Genomic DNA, 11,419 nt, shown 5'->3' on the forward strand with positions numbered 1-11,419 from the left:
CAGACTGGAACCTACATATTTTAAAAAACTATCTAATTATGATTGTAGTTATTTTTTTAGTGAATTTATTTTGAAAAGATTGAAAATCTTACATACTGTACCTTTAAAGTCCACACATAAACATGACAGATGTCTTTACCAGCTGCCTCTTCAATAATCTTGCAGGTACCTCTTGCACAGTCACTTCTCGGCCACTATGAAACCTGTCACTGATTTATACCAGCGGATCCATCAGAGCCGGCACTTTGGGCGCAACAAATAGCACCGGTTCTGTCATGAACTGCTGTTCCCAGCAGCTCAGCGCGACACCTTTCCTGGATCCTAACAGTGATCCAGATCACCACCAACATTAAATCAGTTTTTCATTTTCACATTTCCAACGACTCCTGAAAATTTCATGAAAATCCATCCATAACTTTTTGACTTATATTGAACATACAAACAGAGAAATGGTGGGTCAAACATAACCTCCTTGGCGGAGGTAATAACATACTCAGGAAAAATTTAATAACCATCTGATTAAATTGTGAGAGCATCATTATTGGATATAAAAGGGTTTACTTATTACAAACAAAAACTTGTATCAATTCTTAGTTTTATGCCAAATCCTGCCAGAAAATCACTGATCAGAAAAAAAAAAAAAAAACCAGAGAGAGAGAGAGAGAGTTTTAAAACATTGCAAAGAAATTTGCTCTTTTAATCACAACAAAGCAGACATTTGTGATCAGGTTAAAGTAAAAAACAATCTGAAAATTGGAAAATGCAAAGTATACAGACAAAAACTCTGTTCAAAATGTTTAAACCCTGAGGCAGCCTTCATAAAACCATAATCTGTGTAACTCTGCCCAGATTCAGGAGTACCTTTAAAAATGTAATCTAAATCTGGATTACACAAGGAAGAAGTCATCTTCGATTTTCTGTGCGGAAACTCTGTTCAGGGCTCCAGACACCAGCTCATCTCAAAAACACAGATGGTGAACATGTCTGCTGACGTCAGGTGACTCCATATTTTGTGTGGTTTTGGGAAAAACTGACATCTGCTTCAGAAGGAGCTGTTATCAAAGCCAGCTGCAAAAGCCAGCATCTGTGATGGTATGTGGGTGCATTAGTGTCCATGCCATGGACGAATGTGATGGCGACATCGATGCAGAGGTGAATATTGGAATTTTAGAAAGACGTATGCTACTATCATTGTGACATTTGTTCCCAAGAGGTCTGTCATTATTTCAGCAGAATGATACCTGATTTAATTCTGCATGACTTCCAGCCGCATGGTTATGATTATGATCATGGTCAGTCAAGCGCACACAGAACATCTGTGCTTGGCTGATCACAATCACAGATTTAGATTATAAGACAGATATGTTGCTTGTGTGTAGCAGACAAGGTGGGATTTGTGGGTTTTTCTTTAGGTTTATCATAATATCCACAGGTGTGGTTCCTGAAGCAGCTGATTGATCAACCTTGTAACTGACTGACTGCCTATAATTCTTACCTTTCTAGGGTTTGTTTTGACTACTTTTGATCTCACCAGTTTTAACACAGTTTACCTTGCCATGCTAGGTATCATTATTTTTAGCATTTTACTTGTGATTTTAGTTGTTTTGGGTTTTTTTTTTTCATTTTGAAAAACTATTACCACACTATGTCATGTCATGCATCCTTTTTTTTTAATCATAAATGATTTTATCTGGTCTGTCAACACAATTTTAAAAACTGTATCTGGTTTGAAATCTGAATATTAATATAAGTTTAAATGGACATGCTGCTATGCAGTTTCAACACGCCAGTGAATAAAGTAACATTTATAATAACTATTCATGGAGTCATTGTTTATTCTGCTTCATCTCTAGGCTGAGAAATAACACTTAACAACATTTTCTTCTGGGACACTGCATCACTTTATAGTAGCGTTTTCTTTGTGATACACTGTCACACGCAAGCAACTGGATATCAACATACTGGTCATGAACATGCACATGTCCAAGCGTATAAGAGCGGATTATTTGAAGAATTGGGGACAAGAAAGAGATAGTGACAAAGTGTCAACACCGGACTGACTTTTACTTGCTGTGGAAAACCCAGAACAGAGGAAAGATGCAAGCTAGCTGCTGAATTTGCTGTCATTAGGGGGCGTTAGGGAGCTGTCTCATTGAGAAAATATGTAAAGTTCATAAGTGCTGCAAGCGTGGGCCTGCTTTCCAGGCGGTGTCAACTTTTCTGTTCTTATTTCTACTGGAAGTGGTAACCAGGTTGCTTTATTATTTTACCCTTCTTGCTTATCTTTGACTCATCCCTTTGGAGGATGGTGACCTGGAAATGATCTGTCACGCTGCCTTACAGTGGAATTTTTACTCTTCTGCTTTCATTTGTGTTTGTACTTTTCCAATGCCTCTAATATTATATGCATTTTCCTTTGCAGTTTATTCTTAAAAATAATTTCCTGTCCCTAATCTCCCACTGCGGCATCGTCATCACTTTAGCGTATAATAACCCATGGCCTGAAGTACTGTCAGAAAGCAGCCCCACTTTTCTTGTATTGCTTTTGCTAAAATATGCCACTCATTTCTCGAGGAGGGGCAGCTCCCCTCATCCACTTTTCATGCTCCATACTTTCTTTAATTTCCCCCAGTGATTTTGCGGATTTAAGTCATGACCTTGCAGTCACAAGCTGGCATCTGGAGCTCTGAGCTTACCACAGTCTGCTGTTAAATGACCCTGACACGTTGTTTGGGTTCTGCAACTGATTCGGCTCCTGTACATCTGTGGAAATGGCATCCGATTGGGCCATAGATGGAGCCAGATGGTTTTGTGGCTCAGTGCATTTGAATGTACAATGTGCCTTTGTATGTATGTTCAGCCTACTGCAGGCGGAGGAAAAAACGTAGGACATTGATCTGAGACAGTTTATGGGAAACATCATGGTTCATTTTCATGTGTATTCAGCTGTAAACCTCCAGTGTTAACATAAACACTTTATTAATCAGGAAAGTAACGGTAGGATAAAATAGATTAACAAAACAATGCTTCTATATGTGTAACTTGCCGTCCTTTTGTCTTAGTAATTTAAAATGGATATTAAAATCATAAAATTCACATCAGTTTTAACATTTTTCAGGTCTCAGTCAAGTATTGCTTGTTCTGCCTCGGTGTATAATGTGTGTGTGTGTGTGTGTGTGTGTGTGTGTGTGTGTGTTTCATTATGCAGCCAGATTAGTGTAAAAAGCAGAAACAAGTATCAAAATGGCAAGTATAATATCCTTGGTGACGTCAAGAGACGTGAAAAGAGTCGAGTTTTATTGAAGGTCATCAGGAGGGAGCAACCCAGAAAGCTAGGCAGAGAGTTGTATTAATCATCATCAGTGTTGGGAATTTTAGAGCTTTTTCACATGCAGAACTTGTGGAAAAGATAGAGAGAAAATCATCTGTGTCATTGGATCATGAGGTAGATCCAATGACAGTAACACAACTGGAGCAAAAATACTGCTTTTTACAAAGTTTTGGTTATTGTTCCCCATATATATATATATATATATATATATATATATATATATATATATATATATATATATATATATATATATATATATATATGTGAAGAAACATGATATTAAAAGATGTATAAACATGTAATTAATGAACATGTAATTAAATCTTGAACAGAACAGGTGTATATACAAAGTATTAATGTGTTGTTTTTCAAATTTCATAAGTCAAACTGTTTAGGTGAGTGACACTGTTATGAGTTTGTTGAACTGAGACCAAAAAGCATACATGGTAATCAGCAACTAAATAAATGGTAAAACATTGAAAACAGGACATGAACACAACACAATATCGGGGAGATCGCCATAAAATCAGGAAACAAGATGAACAGCACAAATGCTATAACTGTCCGACTGGACGAAGAACAGGAGCCAGTGCTAGTAAGTCAGTCATGTTGAAGCTGTTAACCCTGCAGCAGAGGGAAAGTTTGAGTTTTTCTGTTTTTGGATACTAGACGGAGTTTTTACCTGTCTTTTCCCACCTGAAGCAGCTGTCAGACATGGGTTGCTCATTGCAATCCCAGATGTTTAGAAGCTGATTTAACCTTTAGGCACAGGAGTTTTCAAGTTTTTAGGATGAGAAAAAATGTTGAATATGACCTAGAGAGAGTATACATTTGGGGGCAGATGCTCAGTGAAAAGTAAGACCATCTTCAGTGGCACATGGAACCGCCAGGTGTTTTATTATGACTAGGACTGTAAGAATCCAGACTGTAGCTGCTATGGTCTAACTTCATAACCGTGATACATTACTGTGTTCTGCAAACAAAATCTAGATGGGTATTTGGTATTGTCAGTGTTTTCATAATCACATATTGAGGTAAATAGAAGACTTTTGAGTGTAAGTTACGACACGCAAATGTTGTAACATAGTTGTAATAACTTATGGTTCGTACAAAATAATGTATTTAGCTGATAGAGCTTCATGCCTGATTAAACACTCTGTGGAGAGCTTTCAAGAAATTTAAATAAAATTAGAGGTTCAGTTTTAAAATCAGCTTTAAAAGCTCCTAAACAGTTAACAGAACTGGTCTTGTCTCTGACTTTTCTTCTTCATCATCTGCCTCCTCCTCCTCCCTGTCGGTTGATGGCTGCTTTTGTCCAGGAGAACACAATGCTGCTTCCCTGCTGCCTGCTGCATTCCTCTATCTTTCATTTACCTCTATCTTCCCTTTGTAGGGATGCTGCAAATGGTAAATAAAAAGAGACAAACAGTACAACACGGCAGACGGCGACTTTTTCTGTTTGACATTTCGCAAATAAATCAATGCAACTGGTAATTATCTAGCCTGGTGTAAAACGACACCATTGACACTATCTATATTAACTAAATGAGGTACACAGTTGTCCAAGAGGATAATTTTCCACTCTGCACACTCATCCAGTCAAGCTACTTCCATCTTTAAACCTGGCCCATGGAGTTCCTCCTGGTGCATTTTGAATAAAGGTCCTCTTGTAGCAGTAATAGTATTTAGCATTACATACACATCAGTAAACATTCAGCTACAGTATTTTTTTTTTAATTTATTTGGCAGGGACAATACAAGAACACATTGTCACCTAAGTGGCCAATGCCATGTTACATAAGGCTTATAGCCGCAGGCTAATTTACGGCCCCCATCTCAGGTTAGGCTTTTCAAGGTGTTAGTGCAGTAAAAAACACAAGGTGAATGAAAAATTACATCACAAAATAACATACATATAAGAAAAAACAATATGATGGCGTCACATGCTGTACCAAATTACAAACACTGGTTATGTGATTGCCATGACAATACACCCATGAATCGGTTATGGGTAGCGTCAGGCTTGTTGAGCAGGTGGGCAGTCGGCTAAAACAGGCTTGGTCACTTGGTGCTGTATGAGAGACAGAGGCTACTTCACAATCTCAGACAAACAGCTTGGCAACAGAGGTTTACAGGGCAGATGGCACACCTCAGCTATATGTCAGCTAACATATTAGTATTGGTACGATAAGGACGTTGGTCCGATATACATATACATACTACATATGCATACACAGTTTATAGCAATGCAGAATCTAATTTCAAGATGAGCACTTGGCTGAGGCGTCACCTTATCGTGGTGGAGGGGTTTGTGCATCCCGAAGATCCTAGCAGCTATGTTGTCTGGGGCTTTATGCCCCTGGTAGGGTCACCCATGGCAAACAGGTGTCTAGGGGAGGGACCAGACCATGCACGTCTCATTGACCCCTATGACGACGACAAACCTGGGCATAAATGTTCCCTTGCCCGGATGCGGGTTACCGGGACCCCCCCCTCTGGAGCCAGGCCTGGAGGTGGGGTACGAGAGCAAGCATCTGGTGGCTGGGCCTTCGCCCATGGGACCCGGTCGGACTCAGCCCGAAAGGGTTACATGGGCCCCACCTCCCGTGGGCTCACCATCTGTGGGAGGAGCCATAGGGGTCGGATGCAGTGTGAGCTGGGCGGCAGCAAGGGGCAGGAACCCTGGCGATCTGATCCCCAGCTGCAGAAGCTGGCTCTAGGGACGTGGAATGTCAACTCTCTGGTGGGGAAGGAGCCTGAGCTTGTGCGCGAGGTTGAGCGGTTCCGGCTAGATATGGTTGGACTCACCTCGATGCATGGCTTGGGCTCTGGAACCAGTACCTTCGAGAGGGGCTGGACTCTCTTCCACTCTGGAATTGCTCATGGGGACAGGCACCGAGCAGGTGTGGGCATTCTCATCAGCCCCCATGGTCCCCCCCCTCTGAACCCAAATGGTGCTTTGTTATTGGATTTCTGTGCTTGTCATGGATTGTCCATAACGAACACCATGTCCATATGTACACCTGACATCAGGATTCCCTGGGCCACAGTTCAATGATCAATTTTGTAGTCGTATCGTCAGACCTGCGGCCACATGCCTTGGACACTCGGGTGAAGAGGGGGGCGGAGCTGTCAACTGATCACCACCTGGTGGTGAGTTGGCTCAGATGGTGGGGGAGGAAGCTGGTCAGACTTGGCAGGCCCAAACATGTTGTGAGGGTCTGCTGGGAACGTCTGGCTGAGTCCCCTGTCAGAGCGAGCTTCAACTCCCACCTTCAGCAGAGCTTCAACCATGTCTCGAGTGAGGCGGGGGACATTGGGTCCGAATGGGCTGTGTTCTGTGCCTCTATTGCTGAGGCGGCCAGCCGGAGCTGTGGCCGTAAGGTCTTTGGTGCCTGTCGTGGCGGTAATCCCAGGACTCGTTGGTGGACACCAGCAGTGAGGGATGCCGTCAAGCTGAATAAGGAGTCCTATCGGGACTTCTTGGCCTGTGGGACTCCGGAGGATACTGATGGGTACCGACAGGCTAAGCGGCACGTGGCTTCGGCTGTCACCAAGGCAAAAACTCGGGCATAGGAGGAGTTCGGCGAGGCCATGGAGAAAGACTTCCGGACGGCTTCGAGGCGATTCTGGTCCACCATCCGGCGGCTCAGGAGGGGGAAGCAGTGCTCCATCAACACTGTGTACAGTGGAGGTGGGGAGCTGCTGACCTCAACTCGGGACGTTGTGGGTCGGTGGAGGGAATACTTCGAAGGCCTCCTCAATCCTACCAACACGTCTTCCGATGAGGAAGCAGAGCTGGGGGACTCAGGGGTGGACTCTCCTATCTCTGGGGCTGAAGTCGCTAAGGTGGTTAAAAAGCTCCTTGGTGGTGGACGAGATCCGCTCGGAGTTCCTTAAGGCTCTGGATGCTGTTGGGCTGTCCTGGCTGCAGCATAGCATGGACATCGGGGGCAGTGCCACTGGATTGGCAGACTGGGGTGGTGGTCCCCCTTTTTAAGAAGGGGGACCAGAGGGTGTGTTCCAATCACAGGGGAACCTTAATAACTTCAGGCCAATCTCCAAGTTGCCGTTTTTATCTAAAATTTTAGAGAAAATTATTCTGAGACAGTTGACCACATTTTTAAATAAGAACAATCTGCTGGAGGTCTTCCAATCTGGATTTAAAGCTATGCAAAGCACTGAATCTGCACTTTTAAAAGTTTTTAATGACATTTTTTTAGCTTGTGATGCTGGTGATTGTGTGGCCCTTGTATTGCTGGACCTAACCGCTGCATTCGATACAGTGGACCACAATATTTTAATCTCCCGGTTACAGCACCTTGTGGGCATTAAGGGCGTAGCCCTTGAGTGGTTTAGGTCCTGCTTAAAGGGTAGAACTTTCTCTGTCCATCTGGGAGACTGTGAGTCGTCCTCTGCCCCCTTGTCCTATGGGGTTCCACAGGGTTCAATTTTGGCCCCCACCCTTTTCTCTTTATATCTGCTTCCCCTGGGCTCTATTTTAAGGAAACATGGCATTGCTTTCCATTGTTATGCATATGATTGTCAAATTTATGTCCCGCTTAAAAAGAAAGACAATTTCTCTGTCAGTGCACTACAAAAATGCCTGCCTGACATTAAAGATTGGATGGCGTTAAACTTCCTCCATTTAAATAATTCAAAGACTGAGGTTTTGGTTGTTGGTCCCAGTAATGGAGTTGCGACTGTGGACCTAGAAACACTAACTAAATATTCAAAAAGTGAAATCAGGAATCTTGGTTTTAAAATGGACATTGACTTTAAGTTGGACAGCCAGATTCGCTCTGTGGTCAAGTCCGGTTTCTACCACCTAAGGCAGCTAGCCAAAGTAAAGCCCTTTTTATCACGACAGCACCTTGAAACAGTGATCCACGTCTTTGTCACCACACGGCTGAATTACTGCAATGCACTTTACTTTGGTGTAAGCCAGTCCGCACTTACTCGCCTGCAGCTTGTACAAAATGCTGCTGCACGTCTTTTAACTGGCACTTGTAAATATGAGCACATCACCCCTGTTTTATCGTCTCTTCACTGGCTGCCTGTGCATTTTAGGATCCATTTTAAACTTCTTTTATTTGTTTTTGAATGTTTGAATGATGTTGCCCCCCTCTACCTCTCTGAGTTCTTGCGCCCTTACTATCCGACGCGGGCACTCAGGTCGGCTGACCAGCACCTCCTGAGTGTACCAAAAATCCACCATAAACTCAGAGGGGACAGAGCCTTTTCAGTTGCAGCTCCAAAACTATGGAACGAGCTGCCTTTGCACATCCGACAGGCCTCTTCTGTACCTGTTTTTAAATCACATCTTAAAACCCACCTGTTTTCATTGGCTTTTAACACCACCTGAGATGTTGACATTATTAATCTGACTGTACTTATCAGGATTTTATCAGTTTTAGAAATTTTATATGTTTTTGTACTCTGTATTTGTATTATGATTATTATCTCTGTTTTACTCTGTACAGCACTTTGGTCGACTGTGGTTGTGTTAAAAGTGCTATATAAATAAATAAAGTTGCAGTTGCAGAATCACACTCCTCAGCCTCCCTGGTATGGTCTATTCAGGGGTCTTGGAGAGGAGGGTCTGCCGGATAGTCAAATCTCAGATAGAGTAGGAGCAGTGCGTTTTTCGTCCTGGTCGCGGAACAGTGGACCAGCTCTATACCCTCTTTGGGGTCCTGGAGGGGGCATGGGAGTTTGCCCAACCAGTCTACATGTGCTTTGTGGACCTGGAGAAGGCATTCGACCGTGTCCCCCAGGGGCTCCTGTGAGGGGTACTCCAGGAGTATGGGGTACCGGACCCCCTTGTGCGAGCTGTCCAGTCCCTGTACGACAGGTGTCCGAGCTTGGTCCGCATTGCCGGTAGTAAGTCGGATTTGTTCATAACTTATATGGACAGAATTTCTAGACGCAGCCGAGGTGTTGAGGGGATCCGGCTTGGTGGCCTCAGGATTGGGTCCCTGCTTTTTGCAGATGACGTGGTCCTGTTGGCTTCATCTGGTCGTGATCTCCAGCTCTCACTTGAGCGATTCACTGCTGAGTGTGAAGTGGCTGGGATGGGAATCAGCACCTTCAAATCTGAGACCATGGTCCTCAGCCGGAATAGGGTGGTTTGCCCTCTCCGGGTTGGGAGTGATGTCCTGCCTCAAGTGGAGGAGTTTAAATATCTTGGGGTCTTGTTCACGAGTGAGGGAGGGATGGAGCGTGAGATCGACAGACGGATCGGTGCGGCGCCTGCAGTAATGCGGACTCTGCGCCGGTCTGTTGTGGTGAAGAAGGAGCTGAGCCAGAAGGCGAAGCTCTCGATTTACCAGTAGATCTACGTTCCTACCCTCACCTATGGTTATGAGCTGTGGGTCATACAGGCAGCTGAAATGAGTTTCCTCCGCAGGGTGGCCAGGCTCTCCCTTAGAGATAGGGTGAGGAGCTCAGTCATCCGGGAGGGTCTCAGAGTAGAGCCGCTGCTCCTCCACATCGAGAGGAACCAGTTGAGGTGGCTCAGGCATCTGGTCAGGATGCCTTCTGGACGCCTCCCTGGTGAGGTTTTCCAGGCACATCCCTCTGGGAGGAGCCCCCGGGGAAGACCCAGGACACGCTGGAGGGATTGTATCTCTCGGTTGGCCTAGGAACACCTCGGGATATCCCCCGCAGAGTCGGCAAATGTGGCTGGGGAGAGGGAAGTCTGGGCTTCCCTGCTTAGGCTGCAGCCCCCGCGACCCAACCCTGGATAAGCGGCATGAAGACGAGACGAGACGAGGCATTTGACTTATTTTACTTAACAGTTAAGTGTTCTGCCCTCCCATTGCAGTTATGTGCATGTGAGCGTGCCACATGCATAAATGAAGAAAAGGGACTTGCACTTGAGTTGGCACCTGGGGTGCCCATTCAGACTTTCAGAGGTGTCTAGTACCACTAGTGATGCCCAGGTCAAGTTTTTGCCAACCTGTGGGTCACACACGATTTTGTCCACCCCAACATCCAAACCAATTTTCCCAACTGGCTTCGCCCAGCCCCGCCGATATTAAATATGCACTATGTATGTAATTGAAGGCTGATTTTGTTCATTCATTCCTTAATTAATATTCTTAACCTCTAAGTCCAATTAAATTTGCAGGGAAGCTGGAGCCTATCTGTTATGATATGGTACTGTTATGATGTGGTGGTTTGCTTTTTCCTTGGTTCTGGGTTCCTGTTTTATTTTGGTAGTATTTCCTGTTTGGTTCCCTTGTTTGTTTGTTTAGCTTTATTGATTTCCTGGTCATTGAGTTCACCTGCGTTCACTTAGTTAATTTGCTTCACCTGTTTCTTGTTTGGTTTTTCTGTGTATTTATACCCCTCGGTTTCAGTTGTGTTTGTTGGTTCATTGTCATTCTGTTAATTGTCATTTTGTTGCTCTGCCCTGCGAATAAACCTGAGTTCTGTAGACTGGCGCCCCGACTCCTGCATTTGGGTCCACCTCCCTCCAGCCACTGTAACAGAATGAACCAACCAAACGAGGACCCAGCGGAGATGATCACTCTCTTTGAATTTCTTCGTCGGGAGGCAGCCAAACACCTCCCGACCTACGAGCCTCTGGACCCAGACCCTCTCTGGACCTCGCGACGAAAGAGACACTCCAGGCGCCGTAAGCAAAAACCCCCAGTGAGCATGACGAGTGACGAACTGGTGGGAATGCTGCTGGGGCTGGACGAAGAACCGGAACCAGTCGACACTGAGGTCCAGTCGCGGTTCTGGGGAACCAGATTGGCTATCAAGCCACCAGCTCCACGGTCCACGTATCCAGTATCCCCGCCTGGTCCACGGTCTACGCCGCCCGCGTCCCAGCCCAGACCCACGTCTCCGGCGCTGCGGGCTCCCACGCCGGCGCCCGGAACCCGTCCGGCGCTGCAGGCTCCCACGCCAGCGCCCGGGTCCACGTCTCCGGCGCTGCAGGCTCCCACGCCAGCGCCCGGGTCCACGTCTCCGGCGCTGCAGGCTCCCACGCCAGCGCCCGGGTCCACGTCTCCGGCGCTGCAGGCTCCCACGCCAGCGCCCGGGTCCACGTCTCCGGCGCTGCAGGCTCCCACGCCA

This window comes from Telmatherina bonti (assembly GCF_933228915.1).
Source record: "Telmatherina bonti genome assembly, chromosome: 12".
NCBI lineage: Eukaryota > Metazoa > Chordata > Actinopteri > Atheriniformes > Telmatherinidae > Telmatherina > Telmatherina bonti.